This window comes from Takifugu flavidus, chromosome 20 (assembly GCF_003711565.1).
Source record: "Takifugu flavidus isolate HTHZ2018 chromosome 20, ASM371156v2, whole genome shotgun sequence".
NCBI classification, from domain to species: Eukaryota; Metazoa; Chordata; class Actinopteri; order Tetraodontiformes; family Tetraodontidae; genus Takifugu; species Takifugu flavidus.
In genome coordinates, this window is record NC_079539.1 from 1083875 (window position 1) to 1110604 (window position 26730).

At 48.5% G+C, this 26730-nt stretch overlaps 1 long non-coding RNA gene across 1 annotated transcript; it reads right to left on the bottom strand.

Annotated features, from left to right (window-relative positions):
• Positions 1-388: 388 nt before the first annotated feature.
• LOC130517165 (uncharacterized) lies at positions 389-25334 on the bottom strand. Its single transcript, XR_008947647.1, has 4 exons — positions 24631-25334; positions 23379-23457; positions 3455-3613; positions 389-1140 (listed from the first exon to the last, which is right to left on the bottom strand). It is a non-coding gene; the product is annotated as an uncharacterized LOC130517165 (long non-coding RNA).
• Positions 25335-26730: the final 1396 nt, after the last annotated feature.

Here is a 26730-nt window from a genome sequence, read left to right on the forward strand (position 1 = left end):
TGGCGAGCGGCGGGCGGGGTCGACGAGCTAAACTCCAGCCCAGCCCCATTGCTCAGCACAGATGGGGGAGGGAGAACGGCGGGGGTGAGGAGGGTCCGGTCACCGTAGAGGCCTGTGGTACCTCCGGGGTGGTGTGTGTGCAGAGGTGTGTTTGTGCATCAGTAGGTCACGCGTGGTGAGTGTGTGTGTGTGTGTGTGTTTGTGTGTTGCCTTTACTGCCTCTAAAATCGAGCGGCTTGTCTCATTATTAGCTTGTTGCTAGAGGGAGGCGATATGCAAACCAAGCAGGAAAAATGTAAATCAATAACTCCCCCCCCCCACACACACACACACACACACACACACTGGCACAATCTGGCTCCCCCCACACAAACACAACACACATAAACACACAGTCACGGTTTATTAAATTATGCAGCTCATAAAACGCTCCGCATAGGTACGGATTTAAATTGGCAAACAAAAACGTGCAGCTAAAGGAAAGACGGGACTTAATCGCATTTCTTTGGCAAATGAGCTGCAGTCAAAAGGTAAAAGCAAAAACACACCATTAATGGGAGATTTTGTAAAGTGGGGATTTCTTTTTATACGCTGAACATACAGCATAATATTCCATAAATCTATTTAAAGACTGGAATTTAATGCGCGGCAATGAGCGGACGCTGTTTCACGGAGGGAGCGAACAAATCAAAACACCATAACAAGCAAAAAGCAAATGTTCCCAAATCCAATTTGTTCAACGTAATGAGGTTGATTTTCTTTCTCCTTTTTTTGGGAGAGGAATATTTACCCACAGGGAAGGGGAATAGTGTAGCACCTGGACGCTCCGATCTGTGGGGTGATTCCAAACACGTGAAAACAAAAGATCACGGAAGTGATTCAAGAAGAACTTCTGGGGGGAGTTTGCGAAGGGAGAAAAAACAAAAGGAGGCTTTATTCTGTTTTCCTTTTTGGTTTTCCTGCATCCGATTAGCGCCCGAGAGCTTTCCAGAGGACCCCTGCTGAGACGAGCTCTGCTGGGAGACTCTTGCTTCTCTTTAAGGCTCACCGACAGGAGGGAGGAGGTTCTGGCTGGGGTGTCTTCTGGGTAAGAGGGTGGGTGATTTCTGCGCCAGGTCAGCAGGGGGTCTTTCCGCAACTCTCAATTTAAGAAAAATGATAAGAAACCTAAAAGTGACGCCTCGTTCTCCAGCGTTATTGTGCATTTTTGTCTGTTTCCACCTCAAAGTAAACTCTCTCCATCTCAATTGTTAGCTATATCGCTAACTAGCATGAGCTAATAAAGCTAAAACATTTTCCTTCATTAAATCCGGTAAACACTTTGCATTTCCACAGTTTTCTCCAGCAAACGTCGCCAGTAAAGTCTTTTTTTCATGACTCTCATTTTCCCACACTTCCTCCTGCTGTTGGCGTTAGCTGCCTTGTAGGTACAATGAAAACAGCGCCGGTCTCGGTTTCATCAACAGCGCTGCTACACTTAAGTGCAGTAACTTAATCTCTCCGGAGACAGAAGGGTTTCAACCTTAGCCAGCGGGCTGGGAGTGGAGGGGAAGCGGAGGAGGGTGTTGTCACCGCCTCTTACAGCATTACGCCGTACTGTAGAAGTGTCCGGGGCCTCGGGGTCATTTAGATAAGTTTCCTCTTCCCCGAGGTGTTAAATTCAAAACCACATTTATTATCTAAAAAAGCTTCTGTTTCAGCATCTGCTCACTTAGCTTTAATTATAGCTTCCTTTCAGAGGAGCAGGGCCATTAAGCTGGGCTGGGTCCTCCACTCTGTCAGTGCAGCTCCGAGCGCCGCGTCACGCCTGGATTCCGCTCTGATATGTGGAAAGCTGGAATTTATTCTTCCTCGGCGTGCTTGTAAACACTTGGAGACAGTTACTCACAGATCTGCGATCCCAGGGGAGGGAGACAAGCATTTTGAAGTAGACATTTCAGAGAAAGGAAAGAGGAGGCTGCAGCCGGAGCCGCCGTTAGCTTAATCCACGCGTGAGAGACAAAATGGAGCCCGTGTCTTTGGATTCACCGGCGTGCACTTTTGCTTGTGCGCAATTTATCTCTGCTTTTACAAACCTGGTGCATTTGGCCCTTTTTTTTTTTTTTTGCTCATTGTGCTTTCAGTACCCCACCGGGGAGGAAGACAAGGGAGATTAACTGTGTTTCCTGTTGGTGACGCTTTGATGTTGAGTCCTGGGGGGAAACGCCGTTCGCTCGCATTTTCCCTGCCTCCTCTCTGTCATTCAGCTCTCACAACCGCCTCCAAAGTCACCGAGCGGCGCCGCTCGCCGCTTTCATTTCGAGACATCAGTCGGGTTGCCAGTTTAGGTTCTGAGTTCTGACTTCAGTTCTGTTGTTTTCCCGCTTTGTCGGCACGTGCAGCCACAGGAAGTGTGTGACACAGGAAGTGTGTGACACAGGAAGTGTCTGCACGTGTGCCCGCTCCACCTGACGGAGATATATTAAAATACTCACCTGATTGTGACCACTTTGAGTTTATCCCTTCAAAATAAAAGCCTAATCCCCAACAAAAGATTAGCTTAAAACGTATCCATGTGAGAAGAATAAAGTGGTGGACCTGAAATTCCAGGAAAAATCACCAAGAGATCCAGAGAAAAATGGCCAAAAATAGTAAAAGCACCTTAAACAAGAAATCCTAATGAAAATAATAACCAGACTTCCGTCTCTGTGGAGAATGGAGGTTTTCTTTTCTTCATTCTGGGATTAAACTTGACTTTTAATACGTGCAGCCGTGGAGTTGGTGGGATTTCCCTTTAAGGTTTGTTCAGGCTGAACTGAAGATGATCCCAGGTCTGATCTTTTTATAGAGCTCCGGGTTTGAGGCTCCGGGTTTGAGGCACGTTTCCATCAGCAGATCGTGTGTCACCGAGGCTTCTTTTAAATTCTGCATCACAGGGATTCCAAGATCCTTCCAGCTCCGAATCATATTCTAAATCTCCAGATCTCCACTCCTGATGCATGCGTGTGTGTGTGTGTGTGTGTGTGTGTGTGCGTGACATATTTCATGCAAAGCCCATTTGATTTAGGGGACATCAAACACTGTCAGTAAACACTCGGTGTCACCGTCACAAAGGCGCGAGTGACCACATTTCACTCAGGTGTGGAATTATGGGATGTTGTTTAGGGGAATTCTATCATGTTTGTTGCTGTAAATCCAGAGATGAGTGTTCAGAAACTGTTTTGTCCCTCCGTTTAGGTGCCATGGCTCCCTTAATTATAATTTAAGCCATATTTGGAGTAATAAATAAAACCCCTCTGTGGCAGCTGCACTTCCTGCTCTCACACTGTCAGAGTGATTGACGATTGAAACGGAACGAGAATTCCTAATCGGAGAGGAACACAAGGCGCTGGCAATGTAAACAGCTACAAAGTTCCCATATTTTGACTCAAAAACAGGCAATTAAAAGCTGCAAATGTAAATCAGATGCATCCACCTCATTCCCACCGCTCGCATGCTGCATTCAGGGTCCCCCCCCCCCGCCTCATCCGTCCCGTCCTCCTGCTCGTCCATCAGAGACTCGCCTGAGGGGGAAAGAAGCCGGTTTCCTGGGCCCTTTGCATCCAATTATGGGTCACGTTTGAATCTCCCAACCCTGCAAAACAAGACCAGAGGAATTCAGGCGGGTGGCCATCCTGCAGCTTGGAATATCCGAGCACCGGAGCGTCTCCGGGATCACCCTTTTTTCCACACATCAGCAAACCAAAATCGCTCCTGCCTGAATATTAACTTCATGTTCAGCGGCTTTGGTGAAGAAGGCTCCTTACAGGACCTTCAGAACTGGCAGAAAGATAAGATTTTATTACAGAAATCCATTTGTTCCTTCGTGCGACCTGTTCGGTGTCGCTGGGACCGTTCGCCTCCGGCCCGAGGCTGCGTTTGTGGGAAAACTCCAGCTTGAATGGAGGACAATAATTTACCAGATGGCACATTGTGCATGTTTTCTGCCTTTCTGTTTTTTTTATCTGGTTCTTGGCAGCCTGACCCTGCTGAATATTAAGATGAGAGCTGCCTGAGAGTGTGAAATTTCTTGGAGTGTGTGTGCTCTGCATGTCTGTCACCCTCCCGATGGGCTGGAATCGCAGCGTACAGCTGCCATCTGATGATATCGGCGAGAGGAAAAAGGCAAAATGATACTTTAAAAACATTTAGAGATCAACGTGTTCACAGGAGAATCGGTTCTTCGCGTGCAGCTCTAAAATCATTAAATGTTGGATCTGTTTTTGAGTCTCGTACTCTGAAAGATGGCCGTGGAAAAGGTTTGGAGAGCAGGTTGGATCAGATTTCAGCTCTGGACTGTCGTCATGAGCTTCTGGACACTTTTATCAACCTCCGAGAGGAGTGAAGGAGACATGAGGCAGCTGCTTTTGGCCACAGGCTGAGGGTTTAAAGCCCCGAGCGCAGCCAGACACGCAGGAGGAAATGTTCAAAATATAAAACAGTTACCATTTAACCTGAGCCTCTCAGGAGAAAAGGATCTTAATGTAACGTTAACGTAACTGGCTCTTTCTATCCTGATTATTTGGAAAACGTCAAACCTTTTCCAGGACAGGCATCAATTTTAGCATCCAGAAGCCAAAATATGCTGAAAGGTGCACATTTGATATTTAAAGGGATGAACTGAAATAAACAGTCGGTCCTATTTGGGTGCCTGTCGGGGTGTTTTGGGTGATTCGAGGCGCCCCCAGAGGGGGTGGCTGCCACCTTGAGGTTCAAGTCTGAACCTTTGCATTTCCTCCTGTTGGATGAGTGTTTACCGGACTGGAACCAGCCAGCTCATGCTCACTTCATTTCCCTCATACTCCCTCCGTAGCAGTAATAAAAGGGAATTTTCAAGAATTCCGACATTTGGTCTAAACTTTGAGACGGCATAATGAGGCAGGGAGAACCTGTAACTGCATATTGTCCCAGTTTAAATAACTCAGTGACTTTGCTCGTTAAGGGCTCTTGCAAGAGCAGGCAGCGAGAGCCCGCAGCATCATGCAGTATGGATGCGTGCTGGTCCTCGGCGCCACGGCAACGGCTGATGGGTGCACACTGGCTGTGTGGCACAGATGAGCCCCAGACCTCCAACCCAACAGGACACGCGCTGTCAAATCCACACAAGCGCTGGCGATTAAATGCACAAGGGGAGCGTTGATGAGTGGGGGCCCGAGAGGAGCCACAATTAGGTCAAAGCGGCTGCATGAGCGAAAGGACGAGAGGCGTTTTCAGGACGACTTCTCCAGGATGGGAAACGCGGCATTAATCCCAATAATGCTGCGGCAGCGACGGGTCCGGTCTCTGCATAATGTCCCACACCGAGCCGAAGCGCGTCCTCCTGCTAATTTATGTACCGCCAAGAGGACGTTCCACTAAAGCCTTCACTGGAGCCGCTCGCCGCTTCGTGGCGCTCGCAAAGGACGGCGAAGTTTATGGCACAATAGATTACAACTTTACTGTTGTTTCTAGTGTAGTTTTATGCCCTCTAATGAAGTATGCGCCGCAGCAGCTGCAGACTGAGGAGGAAGGAGCTGAGTTACTGTGTCTCCGGAATATTAAAAGTGATGCCACGTGAAAACCCGGGTGTGAGTCTGTCCAGGAGTGACTTATTGTCATCCCGTTACCGTCCTGCTGCAGCTTGACTCGCTCGCATTCATCACGCTGCCATTTCCGCCTATTTATGGCTGCTTGTTTCCTCATTTATTTTGGGCCCGTTTAGTGAAGCACATTAGCTTTTTAAAGGGAAAATGAGCCGTCACGGACGTCCATTCCTAACACCCACAAATCCTTCCAGTTTACATGTTTTAACCGAAGGTTTTAACATTATTAGAGAGTCAAATGAGCTGCCCGAGCATATAAATAAATCTCATCAATCACAGAGGGATGTAAATAAACTGAGGTAATAAAACAGGCAAAAAGTGCTCATGGAAAACCAAGGATGCTTAAAGGCTGAGGGTGAATGTCACGCAAACTGATCTTTTCCCACGTGTGAGTGGCAGAAATGGCTGTGTAAATATAGCTGAAGACCATCGGTGATTAAAGGGAGGCTGCATCCTCTCTGCAGCGCAGCTCAACCTGAAATGATGACATTATTTTTCTTCCTCCTGCTTTTCCCGCGTTTCTGATGGCAGGAGTTCTTCGGCAGAGACGCGCCTCGCTCCTGCAGCCTGGGAGATGATCCACTTTCTTCCACACATCAGATCGGCTGAAGCAGCAGTGAATCTGTCAGTGCTTCCCATCTCCCGTCCTGACAGCCGGCTTGATACGGGAACCAAAAGATGGGAAGAGTGAATCAATTAGTGGTCCATAAAAACAGCCACGGATGGGAAAGATTAGGAGTTTTCTATGGAAAAAAGAACAATTAGGCAATTAGGTGTGTTAAGGGTGTCTTTCTCTCTCGCGAGCACACACACACACACACACACACACACACACACACACACACTCAGCACACTGCAGTGCAGAGCGAGCGCAGCATAGCTTGCATGAAAAGTTAATTCTGAGGTGAGGATTAGGCGACAAAGCAGAAATTCACGATGGCCTGAAACAGAATCCTGACATTTTTATTCCACTTTTCTAATTCAGGGATCCTGTTCCCACACACCATGTTCCACTTATTCTACTCGACTTATTAATTATACACAATAACACTGCAGGATGAGTCAGTTTCGACTAATTAAGAGGACCTATCTCGCCTGACAGTCAGAAACTTTTCATATTGGAAAAACAAGACTGGGTTATTAAAAGAAACCTTAATTTGATGTTATGATATGAGGGAAAAGAAAATGTCTGAGTTAATTAAACAAATTGGAGGTCTTTAATGCAAACCTTTTCTTTCAACTCCCCTATAGATCCAATCTGGGTAATGAGTATTTCATCCTGAGGATGCTTCAGACGTTTGTCAAAGAAGAGGCCAACAGGTCGAATTTACACTGAAAACTAAATATAGGAATAATTCATTAACGGTCATTGATTCCTGCATAAATCCGGGAGGCTGGAACAGTTGTTGGAGCTGTTGGTGCCTTTTAAGCGTATCTGCATTTAAAGTGCAACTGTTTATGATAAAGTGTTGAAGGGTTGTCATGTGATGCATTGTTATGGTTGGCTGTATGAAGGCATTTACAGCTCAGTAAATCTCTTTAATAAATGAAAAAACTCAAATCTAAAATCAATAGGGGAATAAAGATGTTACTTAGTGGCTCCCAACCACAGAAACAGGCTGCAGCTCACGACTCTCTTTATTAAGCCAACGCAAATGTGATTCATTAACAGGTAAAAGCCTTAAAAGCGCAACACCTGTTTAGAACGTTGTGGAAATGTGTCGATGATGAGAGAAGCTGTGAGTTCTCTGCACCAAAAACACTCCATCGACTATTAACGCAGGTGAGAGTCGAGTCTGGAACCACTTCCAGGTCCAAATGTCTGCTCTCTTCAGGGAGTTTGTCTTTTTTTTTTAAAAAAAAAAAGATCTTAATGTGAGGAAGAAAATCACACTGATGGTCAGGGTTCAAAAGTCAGGGTCCAGGCCGCCACCGTCCCCCTGCGGCGGGAACCAGAAGAACAATTCCAGGTAATTTCATCTACATTTGGCACCAATGTCAAAGTCCAGCTGACCTATTGATCAAATGTCCACCATAAGACAAAGATGCACACGTCAAACATCCCATACCTGCAACGTTCGAGCCTGGCGTGAGTGAAGCTGCATTTCTATCTGCCAAAAAGCTGGAATTTCCCTTCTTCCCTTGTAACCGACGCCTGTTGGGGGGCCGCGAAATGGACCAAGCAGAGCTGAATTAGTGCTTATAAAACTATAATCTGGTGACATCATTGCTTTTAATTGGCATGACAGGAGGAAATCTCACACGTCGCTTCGTCGATAACGATTCTTTTTACTGGAGATGATTCCTGCTTTAAATAAATGAGGTGTTGTTGAGAGTTTCCGATCCGCTTCCACAGCGGCGGCTGAATTCTTCGCGGCGCAGCAGGAGACAGATGGTCTTATTTACACGTGGCAGCACTTTGACGCTCACTGGAGGGGAGGGAAAGCATGAGTGATGCTCAGAAGACCTGCTAAAGGTCTACTGTTGCAGCAAGATCTATTAGTACTGTTAAATCCTGAGCGCAGAGGGATGATTTTTACAGCAGGGACTTGCTTTTAAAAGAGTAATTTATTTGAGTGTAATGTTGCAGAGGCTGGCTGATGGTCTGTCCTACCGCCAGCGTCAGGCCGCGGTGCAAACAAACCCATTTTCGACCTACCAAATCCATCTGGTGCACTATGAGAGGGTGGTTGGGAGGCAGCAGCGCCACTATACCAGTATTTTAAATACAAATGAATGGTTGCAGAGTCAGCAGATTGAGATTATTATGCTGTACAGGCCTGCTTTGTAAATAATTATAGTTGGGACAAGTTAATCTATGACAAAGACTTTTCTAATACCTGTAATAGCTTCTTTGCCTCACAATAAGGGAGAAATATCTCTATTGCGAACTTATGCAGATGAGCTAGACGTTGCTGTCTGAATGGCTAATGTGTTTGTTGGATTTATCAATTCAAGTCTGTCTTTTGGGAGCACAAACAGCTGCGTAAAGTCAGAATATTACCTTTTTAATCACCATTACAATCTGGTCACAGCCCAGAAGGAAACCTCGAACCAGCGCTTCTCCTCCCACGCCACAGCGCCAAGTCTCTGACCATCCTCTACAGTCCCGGTAACTTCGGGGGGAGGGGGGGGTCCATTGTTCTGTTCATGCAAAGCCACCGCCAAGATAAGTCCGCTCCATTACAGGAGGAGGATGAGCCGCTCCAGCGCCGATAATGGGCAGAGACGCTCAGTTTCATTATAAAAGCATATTTGCAGCGCGCGCAGACAAGCATTTTAGTCCTGGGGGGGGACCACTGAAGGCCCGTATATCTGCAGACACGAGCTGTTGTCGTACCAGTAAGATGCAAATCAATGGCAGTTTTATGACCTCCACTCCACAAAGCGTCCTCATGAATTCTATCACATCCAAACTGGTGCCAGTCGGGGCGTCTGCGTCGTGTCCACATGCTGATGACGGGGAACTGGCTCAGCATTTGGACGGACGTGCGCTGCATTAATGCGATGTGCACATGCTGCGTATGTTTTATGTTATTGTTGGGTATTTCCCAACCACGGCGCGGAGCGTTTCGGGGCGTCTGGAACACGTTGGACAGGACGTGAGCTGCTGCATCCATCACACGTGCACAGGAATGGCACGACAATATCGTGTGTTGAAATTGGCCACCGTGTCGGCACATCTGAGACTCTTCTGTTGGTCAGTTCACTTTAAGGACGTTATTTCTAACAGAACCTTTTTTTTCCCACTTGGATGTGATGATTCACTTCCTTCGCTCATCCTCCCTCCCTCACCCTACACCCATTACTCCCATTACTTCACAGCTTTCTCAGTCTTTTGGATTCCTCCGGAAAAGTTCTTTTGGGAGGAGAGCTAAGACAGCCGCACCGTCCCCGCTCCACCAGACCGCGCTGAAATCCACTAATCGGCTTTCGCGGCCAAATGTGATAAAGTCAGAGCCAGGATCAGGCACTGTAAGTGTGCCCGTTCTGTCCGCCCCTCGTGAGCAGAGCAGCAGCTCAGCATCTTCCTCTTTAGGAGAAACTTTCACTGCTATCCAGCCAGCGCCGGCTGGATCTTCTGGAACGGCCCCTTTGTGGCGAGCTGGCCGGCTCGTCCCTGCAGCCGGTGGCTCAGCGGACGCGGTCGCGGCCGCCTCAGTGTGGGGTCTCTGCACAGAGCGCATTGTGAGCTGGGCTCCATACAGACAGCTGGACACGATAAGGTAGATTATCACGAAGCGCTCGGCAGCCTGGGCCTCCAGTCTAAGAGCTCTTCTAGAAGAATTATCATTTCCCACAAACTCACTGTGTTATGGCGTCACATGAACCACAGACCCTCCATATTAATATTTTTAATCAGATGTATAATATTGCGCCTACGTTTGTGTCGATCAGATCTTTTTGAACAGGACGCCTGTATTAATCATCAGTTTTCAGAAAGCTGACTCACAGTTCCCAGCAGAAGGCCGCTGCTGCACAGCTCCATTCTTTATATTCAATCCTGGATTTTCACTGAAAACAGTGCGTTATCGTGAGCCGATGAAACAAGAGTTGGGGAGCTGTCTCCAGGGCCTGGGATGTTTCTGTTTCCCAGAGCAACAAGCTAATCGTGAATGTTCCTTTAATCAAGAGCGGGAGAACCCTTATATGCAAAAAGCAAAGCAGAAGCCCCCGCGGCAACAGCCTTATTACAAAAGATTCAGAGGACAATCTTAACTCTGGACAACAAATGAGTTTATTACACCTCTGGGAACAGCGGCAGAAGGTGCAGATCAACAAGGAAAGGAAGCTCTTTATTTGGCTCTTAGACTGATTAATAGTCAGGGAATACTTAAAAGCTGGACAGGTTTAGGAGGCAGTTAATCACAGTTTTATTAGGGGGCTTAAATCAAGAAGGGTAATTCTGCTATCAAGCAGGTTTTAGAATATTGCTCCCATTATTTTTTTTTGAACGCTTCCTGTTTTGTCCCAGAGCGCTTTTGTGGCGTTAGCAGCTACATTAGCCAGCGCTGGATTTAGAGGAGGGCCAGGAGGTGCCTCCTCATTTAGATAAGGAGGCGCTCTAACAAATCTGCTCACAGACAATGCAAATCTTTCATCGGCGTGTTTCTGGTGTTTGCACCGGCGCTAATAGCAACTTAGGTCACACAGAGTCACCGTGAAAATACAACATCTTTGCAGTGGGCTTCATAATTTCTCCCTTTTTAAAAACCCTTTATAATTAAAGAAGAGAGGAAGGGGTATAAAGGAAATGAAAGGTGATATTTGTGTATAGATCAACATATCTAAATGTGTGTGTGTGCGTGTGTGTGTGTGTGTGCGTGTGCGTGTGTGTGTGTGTGAGAGAGAGAGAGAGAGAGCAGGTCTCAAACATTGTTTCCCAATGGTGTGCCAGATCTGCTGCCATGCACAGATTTCCACCAAGCATCACGTGGATAAACACAGGGACCCCGTGGCCTGTGGGTAAATACCCTGCAAGACTGGGCTGAGCGTTAATATCCACAAAACGTCGGGTAATATCCACCCCGCGCTCGACTGGGGGGAATAAGACTGTTGACTTTCTAACCGGCTGTGAATCGGCTCTATTTTCTCCTGCGTTCTGCAGGAGCAAAAGTGCCTTATGCTGTTTAAACACGCCCGTCAATGCAAAACTAAAGGGAAAAAATGAGAAAAATCACGTGTAAATGTGAAATTTAGTGGTATTTCTGCAGCGGTACGGGGGGACTTTGGGACTTTTAGGTCTTAACTGGTATTTCTGAGCCAGATTCCCAAGTTTGGATGACTCTACCTTCTGCCTTGACAGACTCACTCACGCAAAACTGGAAAAGTAATCTTACATTTCAAGTCCACCTACATTTCCACCGTGCTCGGGGGCGCCCTTTTTGTCATTGGCCCCAATGACCCCCTCCCCGTGTCCCCTGACCCTGGCGCCGGGTCAATTATTCACCACGCGGGAACTCCCGCACACCTGCGTCCCTCGTGACTCTCACCGACAACCAGGAAAAAATGAGTCCATTACCAGGGTGGCGCCAGGTGATGGATTTCCTGTTCGCCGGTGGAGCGCAGGTAAAGTCGCGAGAGAGCCGGCGAAGGTGACCTTCGCGGTGCCTTCCCCGGTGGTGCGTGCAGACATACAGACTCCCACGAGGAACCGGAGCAGGGCCTCGGTTTCCATGTCGGACTTGTTTGTTTGTGGCGCTGTTATTGTTGTCTGCGCTGTAAACCAGAGCGACCTTGAGCAGCAAATTCCTCGCTAAGACGCTCCCTGGCGAGCGATAATGCCGGTGTGATATCTACCGCAGCGGCAAAAAATTGCTCAGTGGCTTTTTGGATGCGACATGCTTCAACTGCGACCTAGTACGATCGGACTCGGGAGCGATTCCCGTCCTTTTTTATACCGACTCGACGGGGGCCCAGCGGCGCCAGTGAAAACTTTACAGTCCTCGTAAACAGCTACTACGAGGAGGGTGAATCTTTAAAGTTAGGAAGTGGCCAGCAGCAGAGTGTCATCACCTTTCAGAACACGTTCCCAGCGCCCACTAGCGAGGTGGCATCTGCAGGGCTGAAGGCAGGATGGCAGCCACGCAGGAGAGCGCCAAGCCAAGCTGTCGGGCCTGCTGTCTGCTAATCCAGCCCGGTGCGGCTGCACAGCCGGTGAACCCGGTGCAACTGCCACTTCAGGTCAGAAGACATGATCGATACATGCGGTTAGAACATGTGGTCCCTTCAACAGTTCTGTTGGACCATGACTAACCAAGTATGGAAGGCTTGTTTGCTTTGACTGTGTGTGTGTGTGTGTTGAACGTGGGATATCCTTTTGTCTTTGCGCATCAAAGCATGTACCCATGCAGCGTCCCGGTTGCCAAGAGCCTTGGCGGCGCTCCTGGGAGACAGGTGAGACACGTGGCGAGGACAGGCAGGTTCTTGGAGCGACCCGGTCTCTCTGTGACTCTGGGCCGTTGATGTGTCTGTGTCAGCACCGGCGAGCGTCAGCTGCCCTCAGCGTGCAGGAGCACTGGAGTGTACAGCTCCAGTCTGTTGCTCCTCGGCCCCGCTCGGTTCCCCGTCGCCCCGAGGCCTACGGACCGGGCCAGACGAGGCACGGGAGCGAGGCAGCGCCACGCCACTCGGGCTCCCGACTTCTGTTTTTGTTCAAAAATTAATCCCCTTTTAATTACCGCTGCTCTACTCTTTATGGTATGGTTCTGTTCATCTTTAAATACCGGTTTCTATTTGCGTACCTATATGTTGGAGCTCTCGGTGGAAATGATGTGGTAATTACACAGGCAGGGGTTAAGAAACACAACTGTGAAACATTATAGTTTGCTTAGTGCTTTACGAGGCCCTTTTATGGCCCATCTGCGGCGGGCACCGGCGTAAGCGTTCGAATTCACAGATTCCTCCAAAACGCTCATCAAAATGGAAATGAATCGCTTTATGTTCGTGGATTCGTGATCGCGATCATGCGCAGACTTCGGAGCTCAGCGCATGTGTAAAACGTGTTAATAAATGTTCTTAGTCCTTCTTACAAACCCTCTTTATCCTCTAATCTTGCCGTCGTTAATGATGCCTAATTTAAGCGTGCAGCTTATGACAAATGGTCCCGACTATTAATGAGACATGAAACATAGGCGATATCCTCGAGTCTGTCATTAATCACCGGGGCCAAGGTCATGTGCTTTTATTTTGAGTCGTCAAAAGTGGGGAAATTGAATCCAGATAGGGTGGAAGTGCACATTTCTAAACATTTTGAGTTCTAAATTTCCATCAGTATGTGTGTGAGAGACAGAATGAAAGCCTCTCACACACTCCCAGTCTCTCCCTAATGGCATGGTAAAAATAGCGCCCCCTCGAGGCACAGCGATGAATTATAGCTGTAGTGAAGGAGACAAAGCATCTCCTCACACAAAGCTGCAGCACAGAACACCCACATGCTGGTTATTATGAGCTCAAACAGCTGCGTGGCCTTTAATTTAGAGCCAGAAACACCCTCAGAAGTGTGAAAATAACCTGTGATTTTGATTTAACGTCAACATAAATATCATCATCTAGCATTCCTGGCTTTGGCAGCGTGGGGATACTTCTTTATTTCTGCTTAAATCACAGATTGTGCCCTTAAGTCTCCTCCCCAGGGTTCTGATAATGATCCGATGAGTTAAGACATTTGAACAGGCGGTCCCGGGCAGCCTCTCATAACTCAGAAAGGTTATTCTCTGGCAGCAGATATAGATAAATGTCATGCGACACTGCGGAGGCTTCACTGCCACGGAGCCGACATGGCACTCACCGCTGATATTTACACGATGAGGGATGCGTGGCCTGCTGACAACATCGGTTCTGATGTTATTTCACCCCCCCAAAAAAATGAGAATAATCGTAAATTTGTCATTTAAGTCGCTGTAAATGTCACCGAACCCCTGTTAATTTCACTTGTGCCGTAATTGTTGCGAATATACCGTTATTTGTGCGGAATTTATACCCTCTTGCACCCTCTTGCGCTTTATGTTTCCTCCAGAAGAAGACTTAGCGGGGAGAAAGCCACCTCGATCTGCTGTCATCAATCCAGGAAGAACCTGAGGCATGTCTCTGTGATGTGTTACCCCCCCGGAAGGGAAGACGGGGGGGAAACAGAGGAAGGGCCAATTTGTGCATTAGCCCCAGCAGCAGGGCAGGCAGGCACTTAATTCTGTGGAAGCGCATCATTATATGCACCATTTACCAGATGCCCATTTAACATGCAATAATTAGATCACTGGGTTTGGAGAGAGAGGGAGAGAGAGAGATAGGAACAGAGAGAGAGAGAGATGTCGAATATTTAAATAGGGTCCCTTACCATAACATTAGTAGCCCCCCCACAGGGTCACTTGTCAAAACAGTTTGAGAGATTAATCCAGTGTCAAGGAGCAACATCCATCGACTGCTTTTCTTTGTTGTGGAAAGCGGTGACGGTTTTTGTAAGAGGTCGAACTTTCCTGCAGAGTCAGACAGAAGTGTAAACGAGGGCTGAGCGTCTCCGGTCACGAGCGGCAAAATAACGAATATGAACCAACAGAGATCCGCCGTTATTGGATTCGCTCTGAGGGGCAGAGATCTGGAAATGCGACTTTCACGCCGCGCCTGGGTGAAAATCATTTTGCGAGACTGTTTTTTGTGTTTTTTTCCCTCTGTTAATCTTTGCAAGGACAAACAAATCCAATAATTGGATTTCCAGCTATTCCTTCTCCTGCGACTGCAGCCGTTTGGCGTTTTGATTATTGATACTGATCGCCACATTTTGCTCCGTTTCTCAACCTGTCTCTCCCTGAAGGGGCCCTTGAGCTTGTGTTTCTGTTGTGATTGGGGGACAAAGTCCATCCTCTCATCCAAAGAGCAGAAGAGTCACTCGTTCCTGTGTGATGAGCCAAAAAATGCTCCATCCTGAGGAGCTTGAACTCTCTCTGGGTGCCCTACAGAGATGCTAATGGAGAAATTTATGGCTGATATAAAATGAAACAGGTCATCATCAGCCCTTACAGGGGCGTGTGTGTGTGTGTGTTGTGTGTGTGTGTGTGTGTGTGTGTGTGTGTGTGTGTGTGTGTGTGTGTGTGTGTGTGTGTGTGGCGGGAAGCACTGACAGATCCCCTGGGCAGGCAAGAGTGAGTGGTACCTCAGGAGTTAAATGGCCTGAGGAGGACGCGGTCCACCATGCCGGTGTTCTGTACAGCTCTGCGGAACAGCCTATTACAACTGTGTGTGTGTGTGTGTGTGTGTGTGTGTGCAGGTGTCGGGGGGTGTGTGCAGGATGTGCTGCAGCGTAGAGTAGAGCAGAGATTCAAATGAAGCCGATGTTGATGCAGCTTGCTAGCTTCTAGTTCAAACTAGCTCCACAGAGAGGGAACGTGTTTAATTACGGGCCAAATCAGGATCCTTTAAAGGGGTGAGGTCAGTTCCCATGGTCCTAAAGGTGCAGCTGGTGTCATCTCGGCTGCGTGAGCTGCCGTAGCCATTTAATCACAGACACAGCTTATGACGCGGTGAAATGAAACTACCTGCAGCCTAATTTATAGACGATACGCGTGTTAAAAATAAAAAACTACTGAAAAGGAGGGTGGAGGAGGAAGGGCTCATCCTCACACCCTTTCTGAAGATTACGCAATAAGTAAGATGTTCACAGACATCTCCAGCTCCCTCTGTAAAGAGATGAAGACACGTATGTGATCATCCATGAAGGTACACAGAATAAACAGCCATTTCCTCACATCACCTGAGGCTGTGAATCACAGTTCTCAGTGAAACGTATGAGCTGGTTTTGATCTTTGCAGTAATAACATCAAAAAGCGAAGAAGCAGCCCATTAAAATGTCAGATACTGTCAGATAACAGCATCACACCGGCGTGGACCAGCGATGGAAATATAAGATAACGGCGCTCTGTCTGGCGGAGGGAAGCGCACGCCCCCAGGCACCGGCCGACACTTTATGCGATCCATTAAAGTTCAGGAGGAGCCTGCTTGGGTCTCGAATGAAGGGGGAGGAAATTGACCAAAATATCTGCGAGGCGCAGGCATTCATCATGCAGAAATAAAAAAAAAAGGTGTTCTCTCAATGAGGCTGTAATCTTTTACAGGCAGGGGAGTGCAGGGTGCCCACTAATGCAGGAATGATTGCCACGTGGCCTCTTCAAGATGCCACTTTTGTACGAAGGTCACAACAATTCTGCAGTCGTTTTTAGCATCGACAGCCCCTGCGAAGACCATTATGCCAGCCTTAAACGGCGAATAACATCAATTGCCCGCCGCTGATGTAAAAAGGCAGCAGCGTCGCCTGTGCAGGTCTCTACTCGGAGGTCGTGGCCCGTGGACCGAAGGGACGAATTACTTCAATGAGCTCCATTAGTGTCTCTGTGGGCTAAACTGTGGCAACCAAAACTTGCCAGGCTGCCTGAGCAGCCACGGAACAGCCTTTGTGTCGCCATCCCTCTATTGCCCTCCAGTTTCTCACTGATTTACATACAAATTGATCTTGAGGTAAATCAGATGTCACTTTTCTCCGGGTCACAGAGAACAAGCTGAGATAATGAAATCAGGGTCCGCTGAGTGCTACACTCGCACCAGCTACCAGATGGGTCTCTTAATGCATGTGAGTGGCTGGGTGCACACGCGTGGGAGTTTGCCTATGTAAAAATGACTTAACATCTCCTATTTATTTTACCAATAGCGGTGGGGGTGCTCATGTGTGATCATTTGTCTGACAGCTCTCTAGACAAGCTTCCCTGGTGACTTTGGGCCGCCGTCTTTTGCTTGAATTCATCTCCAGAGCTGGAAAATTGATCTCATGACAAGAAAAATAAAACGAAATCGTCATTGCTGGAGCCGTCAGAATTGTATACATGCACCCGGCTGCTTAGTTTCCCGCTGCTGTAAATTTATATCACCCAGCGAGCAATGTTCTTATCCGAAAGCCATTAATCAGGACCTGAAAGAGTTCCTCCAGGCTTGCGTCCCAGAAGAATAGATGATGGAAAGTTTGGTTTGAGGGAGGGACCAGAGAGGTGACAATTAAATGGACAAAAAACCCAATGGAGCATTACATCCCATTAACTCTGTCTGGGGCTAAATTAAAGAAAAAAAGAAAAATGTGTCATGTTTCTATCATGGGACACGTTGAGAGAGGAGGTGTGACTGAATGAAGGCAGGGACTGATGCACAACATCACTTCCAGAACGAGTCTCTAATCAGTCCAACAGTGTTTTAGCAGGTTTTTAATAAATTACATGTGCAATATTCAATTTCCTGTGACACGCATCCGAGTTTTTGATAGATTAATGCACCGTTCCTTCCATCCAGGCAGCCCTTGGCATCAATTAATGTCTTTAGCAGGGAAATTAACTCACTGAAACTCATTTGGGCTTGGTATTTTATCACAGTGGACAACAGTTTGGGGGAATTTGTGTGACTGCAATATGCTCAGCAGCCTGTCTGAGGACAACATATCTGTTCGTGGTTAACAAGCAGATAGTGGAGGCTCACAGGAAAGAAATAGAAGAATCATATGCATTTCTACTATAATATGAGCTGGGTGAAAAGAGAAAAACAGCTGTGGAACCGAAACATTCAAATGCAGGCGCCTTGTTTAAATGCTCTTCAGAATAAAGGAGACGGAACCCTGCCGATGACAAAGGCGGATTTCTAATAAACGTAGCCGCCGCTGCAGACCGTCTGTGCTGTAATTCCTCTACTTCAAATCATAAATACAATGAAAAGAAAAGACAGGAGTGATGTGAGGCCCAGAAGTCATCAGTCAGACTGACAGGCTTGAAATGGAACAATGGCGGCGTCTCCTCCCCTCCTGGGCAGCGCGGCTTCCTATTTGTTATATAACTTGTATTCATGAGATTGCTGCATCTAAAAACATCCTATGGCAATCAAGGAGAACGGCATGATTGCTCCGACCTGAGCCTGCTTCCACACATGCACAGCAGTTTCTACACTGTGACACCCACGTTGAAAGGCAGAGTTAAGATGTACCGCGTGTCCTCATTGGAAGGCTTTAAACGACCCCCCCTTCCCAGTTCAGCACAGATAAAGTTGAACGAGTCCGTATATCTTCTGTCTTTATCATACTGTCATCATAGGATCAGAGAGCTCATAATGGAGCGGCAGTTTATTTTGCTCCCAGCAGGCAGTGGCAGCAGCCTCTGTCCACTTTTCTGCACATATGAGGCTAATAAATCACATGAAGCATCACAAAAAAATGACCCGAGTCCTCCCTGGGACCAGGTTGCACTGGTAATGGTAATAAAGGTGGAGCCCGATGAGCTCCGAGCCAATGGCGGCGAACTGTTGGAATCATAATTTTTACACAGATTGCCTGCTTTAATTGGGTTCGTGATCTGTGGACTGGAGCGTCAGGAGCTTCCAGTAAAGAGGGCTGACAGATGAGACACCCGGGTCTCCAGCAGCATTTCACACCGCTATAAATTCATAGACGAGGACAGGAGACAGAGCCGTGCCAGACCCTTCGTCCCCTGGACACTGACACCAGAGAACATCGCTGCTGCTGCCGCTGCTGCCGCGGCGGCTGGAGGGTGAATTATCGATTATCGATATCGATTATCCTCCAAAATTCCGACCAGAGAGCAGCATTGATCCGTAGATCCGAGAGGCGTATCGGTCTCTGCGACAAGAATCGTCGAACGAAGGCAGGCCTCGGTAGCCGGAGGGCCCCTGTAACAACACGTTCCCGCTTCCTCTCGGGCCTTTTTCTTTATGCCTCAACACTTTATTGACTTTGCACAGTGGATTTGCATGAAAAGTGCAGTTTTCCTCCAGTGGAAATGCAGCTTATCCAAACGAGCGCTACAATCCTGCCAGCGGTTTCTGCCGTTTGTCTGCGGGATCAAGATGGTCCTGCAGGACAGGAAGTCTGGACAGACATGCAGGGAGACCTGGGACATCCGAGTTTGACAATGAAAAGCAAATAAGTGCACAACATAGCGAAGAGGGCTCCCTCACTGGGTTAAGTGTGAATCTTCTATCACCGAAGGCATCGAAGCCCAGAACGTGTCCTGCCGCTCTCGGGAAGCCAGAACGGAAAGTTTTTGAAGGAGGCGGAGCATGTGGACGACCCAGCCGGAGACAAATGGAAAGAGCGGTGACACGAGACATCTGGACTTGTGAGAACAGCAGCGTGTTCTCCTGCGTCCAGGACCGGTGGGACCGGTGAGCGACAGGCTGACGGGAATCAGAGCCACTGCTGGGCCAAGACGTCCGTCGCGTGCAGCCGCTTCCACGCCGCCAAGGCCAGCTTCATCCCCCGTCGAAAGTTTTTGGACAAGAAGTTAATAAAAGTGTGTGTGTGTGTGTGTGTGGGGGGGGGGCATTCTGCCAGCAGAGATCACATCAGAAGGTAATTATTGGATCTTTCCACTGGCTCTGTGGAACAAACTGTAAAAGGATCACAGACAGACATGTGGAATGCAACCAGCAGCGCTCCTCTGACCCGGGGACCAGCTCAATGTCAGTTTTACTCAGTCACACACACACGTACACACCTGAGCACAGACACACAGCCAGCCCAAGAGGGTGTCCTGGAGGCTCAGAGGGACGATACGGGAATCACTGTCCACTGATATCTTCCTCTGATAGCCGTGTGTGAAGGTCGTTTGTTCCCTGCTTTGGTGAGACTCTCCATAAATCACTGTGGAATTGGCATGATGGGTATTTATGGAGGCAGCTCCTGCCCCCCGGTCCCTTCGCTCACACGTCTCCGCCTTGTAGCCCCTAACCCAGGCAGATGTGCACAATAAATAACGACACATCTGGACGATTTCATCTGTTACGTCTCGCTCGGAGCAGGCAGCGACGCCGTCAAGCTACCTGAGGTCTTCATTCTTTTTTTACCCCCCTTTGTCGCGCGCTGACACGTTGATTTATATAGATGTGAATCTACACCTGCTTTAGATGAGATGATAATAACATAGAATAGAGATTCTGGTAGCTTGGTTGATGCTAATGTTGTTATGAAAGGCAGAAATCTCTTAGCTGGAGCCTTCAGGGGCCGTGGGGGTCCGACCCAGATCACATGGGCCTAATGGTGGTTTAATTTCCATTGCAGGCCAAAGTAAACCTACAGTGGCTGATATAAATCTGCGCCTGTCATTAAAGATTCTGTAGGAACGGCTCTTGAATAAGAAATGAGTCCTTTGTTTAACCTCGTCAGGCTGTTGCTCCGTGTCACACAAAGACAAGCAGCAGCATGAAGGCAGCTACGCTAAATCCCTCCGTTTCTGATGCAGATGGCGGTTGTTGCGCACGTGGCCGCGCCCCGGCGTGCGTTTTTCTGCCGCCTGCAGGTGAGCGTGTGTACTTCGTAGAGCATCAGGCTGGGCCCCCCCGAGGCGAAGACGAAGCTATCAAACTCTGTGTGTCACGTATAAATTGCTTTGACCTTTTTTCTCCCCCTTTCAGGCTCACGGCTCAATAGCAGCAGGGGACATTTTACCCAACTGGAAAGAGTTCCAGTCGGCAAAAACACAGGGAAAAAAGCAAACCCGGAACTCACAAATGACAAGATTTGTCCTCTGCGGGGGTCAGGACGAGCCACTTTTTTCTCTTGCGTTCATGTTGCACACCTCCGGACGGCACAAAACCCCGAGCGCCTTTTTCAACATTGTGTCGCGGAGGAACAGTTAATCGGGCCGTAGCAGCAAACACTGGGCTTTGTATTACAAACTGCTGCCGTAGGAAGCGAACAGGTCAGGGGAGTTAATTCAGCTGCCCACTTATGAAACATTTTACTTTTGTACCTCTTGACCCAAAACGCCGAGTGGCCATTATGCTCCGGAGCTCCCAGTCACTGCGCTCTCGACCAATTTAATCCATTTCTATTCTTCATCGCTGCATAAGTAGACTTCATAAATGAACCTGTTGTCTGCGGTGGCCATCTGGCCAGGAGTCATGTATATAAATGGACCCGCAGACTCTTGACTGCTGCCGCCATCGGCCGCCATTGCTCTCTTGGCCTCATATAATATTCATGCATTAGAGTAAGCAAGCATTAGTCTTTTTTTCTTTCCTCCTCCTCACGCCACCATCGGTAATTGAAATTTCTGAAGTGCGCCATGTTTAATAATGGAATTAATTTCCCATGCAAAGTGTATATGATTGACCAGGCACGGGGAGCGGAGGAGCAGGCTCCATTTCCAAAGAGGAGGAGAGAAGAGCAGGCTGTTAACCATATTGTTACGTTTATGAATTCATGATAGAAATGACCATAATAGCTCTATTTCAGGTGATTTGTCATTTTAATAATGCATGTGAGGGTTAATTGATTTACAGCCGCGATGGAGGTGAAGGCGCCAGTTTGTATTTTTGGATGTTGCTCCATAGAATACAGCAGTGCGACACTATTACACGGCATAGATCACAACAGCCGTGGATTTGAGGGGGTGTCCGGGGGGCTATAGTACAAGTGTAAAAGTGCAGGAAGGAGACTGAGCCCTGTGCGGGGCTAATGATCAAGCTGGTTTGACCTCTTGAGCAGTTAATGTGGAACAGACTGTTCTAAATGACAGGCCACGGCGGGGAAAGAACAAAGGAGCGGCGCACAGAGGAGCAGCCTTCGTCACCGCCCGCTCGGCTTTCACCCAGGCCTGTAAAAGGACGTGCACGTCCAACTTCAAGAGCCCCTTTCTGAGGCGCAGCTTCACGTTACAGCTGCAATCAACCGCGGCGCGATTTCGCTTTCCGAATCAAGAACACGTGCAGGACGCAGCAGGTAGCAGGTTTGAATCCACACAAAGACGGAGCCCCGAGACGCGGCAGGGAAAGATCTGAATCACTGCCACCTTTAATGACCGTACAAGGGAAGTCTCATAAGTTAATTTGTGAAGAAGGCACAGGACAAAAACACAATTAATTTCGCTGCTTTTCAGCTGACAGCCGGGAGAGGGGGGGGGGGGGGTGCGAGGTTAGCGAGGGGAGGAGGGGCTGGTGCAATGAGGGTGCGAGGAAAACAGTATGCTCAGCACAACAATGTTCCCCGTCCCAGCCAAGGCGTATTAGGTTAATGAAATGTTCACAGGCTGTAATTGTTGTAATGCGCGGACAGATTGCGAAGAAGGGCGAGAGATGGGAGAGCAGCGGAGGACCGGGGAGGAGGACCGGGGAGGAGGACCGGGGAGGAGGACGGCGCCGAGCACTTACTAAAAGCCTTCGCGACACGTGACGTGCAGTCACACGTTCATACACGAGTGGGTGACAATGCAAGGTGCCACCTGCTCATGCATTAACACATTCACTCACACAGATGGGGAGTTGCAGCCTCGATGGAGCAGAGGCGCATGTGTGAGGTTTAATACCGTCGTGGTTATTCCGTTTAGAGACACCGAAGGTAGAGAAACCAAAGTTCTGCAGTTGGGAAAATAGGAAATCAGCCATCTTTAGCCAGGCTTGCGGTAAATAACCTATAATAGATTATAAAAGGTGCCTCCTCACACCTTCCTGGGGCACTTCCACGGTTCTGAGAATGAACAAGACCCAAGAACAACACTAACAGACTGTAAAACGCACCGTGAACCGGAGTATTCCAGAACAAGAGAGCGTGGGTGGCGAGGGGGGAGGAGCGGAGAGAAAGGTGAGAAATCATGGCAGGATGAGAGGAAGGGGGGGGGAGATACAGGGAGACATTTAGAGGAGAACTGAGTTCAAATCTAACACCAAATGATTGCATCTCTTAAAGTGTCAAGTACATTTCCATTTAAAGTGCTTGTTTAAACACCCATGAAAAGGTGTTCCTCGCCTGCGTGTGCACCAAGTCTTCGGGGAGTCTTCTGAGACCCTCCAGCCACACTATTGTCACCGTCTTCCTCATTATAAGGCCTCATCTGCTTTAGCTTTTAAACAATATAATGGCCCTCTAACGGAACCGTAAGCTCTGGGGGAACATCTCACTGATACATACATGCGGGCCAGCATGGACCCCTTCACGTGGGGACGATGCTGTGATGTTGGAAGTGGTGAAAACTGCCATCTTATAAAGGTCATTTAAACATCCCCCTGGCTTTTTCCTTGAGAGCAGCTGTTTGCCTTCCAGCTCTGTCACATGCAGCTCTGGAGCGGTCTCGCCTTACAAGAAAGCGCCCGAATTCATTCACATTTTTCTCTGCTGCTCGGCCCAACAATGAAGTCAGACGGGGGCGTTCTGTGCAAGCAAAGCCCCTGCAACAGGACGGCGAACAGCAAGAACCCTGGTCTAATTATTTCTCATAGAGGAGGATATAAAAAGGCTGCACAGACCTGTCCAAAGACGGGTGAGGCCGACCCATCTGCAGCGGCGTCCTGCTGGGCTCCGTTTTCCCCTCGTTTCTTTTGTGCTCTGAAAATAACAGCATGGTGCACGTCACCTCTTGTTGCTTGCAAAATGTTCCATGTCTGATTAGCACAAACAAGCCCTTTCATGTCATCAAATAGAAGGCTGGTGATGTCATCAGTTATAGAGACGTGCACTGTTATACAATATACAAGGTTGTTTCGTGCCGATGTTTTTTGCTGTTTTAATAATGACGCGATGCAGCATCCACCTTTATATAGTCACAACTTTCAACACATACAGGCTTGAACAACGTCCGGGCGCTAATGAAGTCGCTGGCTAATCTGGAGAGGGCTCGTTGAAGCTGTTGCTCTCGTTGCCTCCGCCGTGGTTAATATGGGCGATGCTGCCCTGGCGAGTTGGCCAAATTTATTGCTCCAGTGACCGCTCTTTCCGAGAAATTGGTCTAAACACCTTCTTGAAAATAAATCTTTGTTCGCAAATCACGCGTCTGTGAGCCTTCACTTCCCGCCATGAGATCAGCTTTGAGTTCATCTGAGCAGCTCCGAGCTCCACAAGTATAAATAAACTGAGACTATATTGTCATCGTCAGGCATCAGTGTCATCATCATTTTTTGTCGGGGGTGTGCCGCGGGAGGTGGAGGGCACCGGTGGAGCAGCGACTGGGCTGGAGACCCTCTGAGGGTTTATCAGAGTTCATAATAAGGCCATAATAAGGCCACTCAGTGCGCCCCAGGTATAGCCAAATATGGCCGTAAATAACTGTGTTAGCCAGCACAGTAGCCGAAATCTGCAGCCGAATCTGCTCCTCTTGTGGACGCTGATATAACATACAAACAAGAATCTCTACCCTTCAGAGATCGGTCTCAGGGGGCCGACAGGAAGGCCAATCTTATGGGAGGGGAGCAAAAATCTTTGCTGAATTGAGACCCAAGTGAGCAGCTCTCGTAGCCCCGGAGCTTCCACGATGACGACCCGCTGACAGGCCGCCCAGCCACAAGAGCCGCGGTGCATCAACGTCATCGGGTAATTTAGCGGGCGCCGAGCCGAGTCCTGCCGCCAATTTCACTTGCAGGGTCATTTGACCTCGGGATGAAACGCTGCGACAAACTTTTCAGATTGCCAAAACGATCAGGGACAAGGTGGGAATTTCAGTGCGAGTGAGAGGAGCTAAAAGTAGAGGCAGAGGAAGAGCTAAAGGTAGTGCTGGAGCCTCACCTGTGAAGAAGCCAAGAGCAGGAGTCCTTCTACTGAGCCAGGCTGATTGAAAGCAGGTGAGAGGTGGGTGTGTCTGAGTCAGAGTGGAGCTGAGGTGGGGGGGGGGGGTGGAAAAGTCCCCACTCAAGGTCATTTCTGTCACCTGGCTGTTGTAATCTGCAGCTCTGATGCTGCCAAGAACATCACTGTCACAACCCGACAGTTGCAGCTGAACGCGTCTGATGACAGAAAAGGTCCCCGTTTCCTGCTGAGAGGCGGCCATTTTGAGGAACAGGAAGTCTTTCTATATCTTTTCCAACCAATGCCACGTCTGCCCCATTCCTGCAGGAACGCCAATGCGGAAGCATCAAGCCGGGATCACTGATGTTGCACCGCTAACCCCGCGTTGCGTCTGTTTTAAAATGCAGCCGGCGATGCTAGCCTTTTTAAAGAGCCTTGATTATTAAAATGCCCTCACCTGCTAGCACGCTGCAGTCTGTAAACAACATGAATGATGTGTGAAGCTGTGCCGCCTCGCGCACACATTTATTAAATTACACTTTTCAGACACACATCAGCTTTCTCCTTTGATTCATTTCCTTTAATGAGTTGGCTGATGCAGACTGGCATGCTGTAATGAAAAGGTAAAGACAAGCGAGCGGGGGAGCCATAAATACGTCTCCCAGCATGAGAAATAATGACAGGAGTTTAATGTCCAATTAGATTAAAAGGCTTCTCTGACACAAAAGCGGGACGCTGAGTGCACTGCTCAATGAGCCCGTGAGCGACATTGATTAACGCTAAACAGATCTATTACTCTGGTGCACGGCGCTGATCATCAGGTCCACCTGACACCTTTCCAACTGTAACCGTGTGCGTTTGCGCCTCGGTTTACTCTCCGGCCGCCCGCTGGAGGTGAGGACACGTTACGATCTAGCATCACTGTCGAGCTTTGTTGGAATACCAATCCAGCGTACGTTAGGATACACAGGAAGTGGCGTGCAACACTGAGTCTGATTAATACCAGTTAGGTGGCGATGCTAACGGCAATGTGCTCTTTATCTTCCCTGCTGACACCACGTTATTATTCTAATGCACATTTTAAATGGCGCACCTCTTATGGCTCCTATAGTGGGCACATGTGAGTGAGTGTTCGTCCCACTGAAGCCACCGCTGCGTCCTGCCGAGACGTATAAACTGGACGGGGACAGTTTTATTGCCCCTGTTGTCGACTCAGGACGCGTTTCACTGTCAGGCCCAGAAGTTGCCTCAGTTGAGAGTTGCCCCAGTTCCTCCGTTGTGCCCAGAACCGCGGAGCAGTTGCTCTGTGGGAAGTGTGCCAAACCCCCGTGAAATTTAGAAAGAATTTTAACTCCTAGCCCTGAGCAATTGCGCTGCAACTGGTGGGAAACCGCATCGCCCATCTTTTCTCCAGGGGCATCTGCTTCATGTGAGCAGCCAGCAGAAGGTGCAGATGCAACCAAAACTGGAACGCTGGAGCCAAGAAAGTGTGGGAGAAACACGCACGGCACGCCAGTCAATCCTGCACAATTACACCGTCAACAGGCCTCTGTCAGTTACACGTGGCACTTTAGATCATTTTGTGTTACATAATGAACCTGCAGCTGCTGCACGTTCCCCCTCCACAGAAGCCCAACGGCCCATCCTTGCAGACGCTGACCCAGAACCAGGACCCTGCCCTCAGAAAACACCTTCCCCACGTCTTTAGGCGCCCAGGTAGACTCCGGGATGGCAGATATTCAGACGCGGCTGCTTTGAATCCGCTTGATGCATCAAAAAAGTTCCATCAGAGGCGTCTTCCTCCTCCCGGGAGCTCAGTTCTTCCTCTCATGAGATTAGCTCCTTGATTTCCGATCCAAAACTCCCAGAGCAGCAGCTATTTTACCACTCTGTCTGACTGGAGACACCAGAGTGGTGCAGAAAACAACCCTGATTTATCGTTTGGAAAGCAAAGACCCCTTTTTTGGCCTGGCTATTGTTTTATCTGTTTTGGTTCAAAAAGAAGAGGCTTTGCCCAGTTAAAGGCTTGTAAACATCAACGGGCGCCCTTGATTATGCTGCCATAGGAAACACAAATACCATATCAACAACAGTAAAACA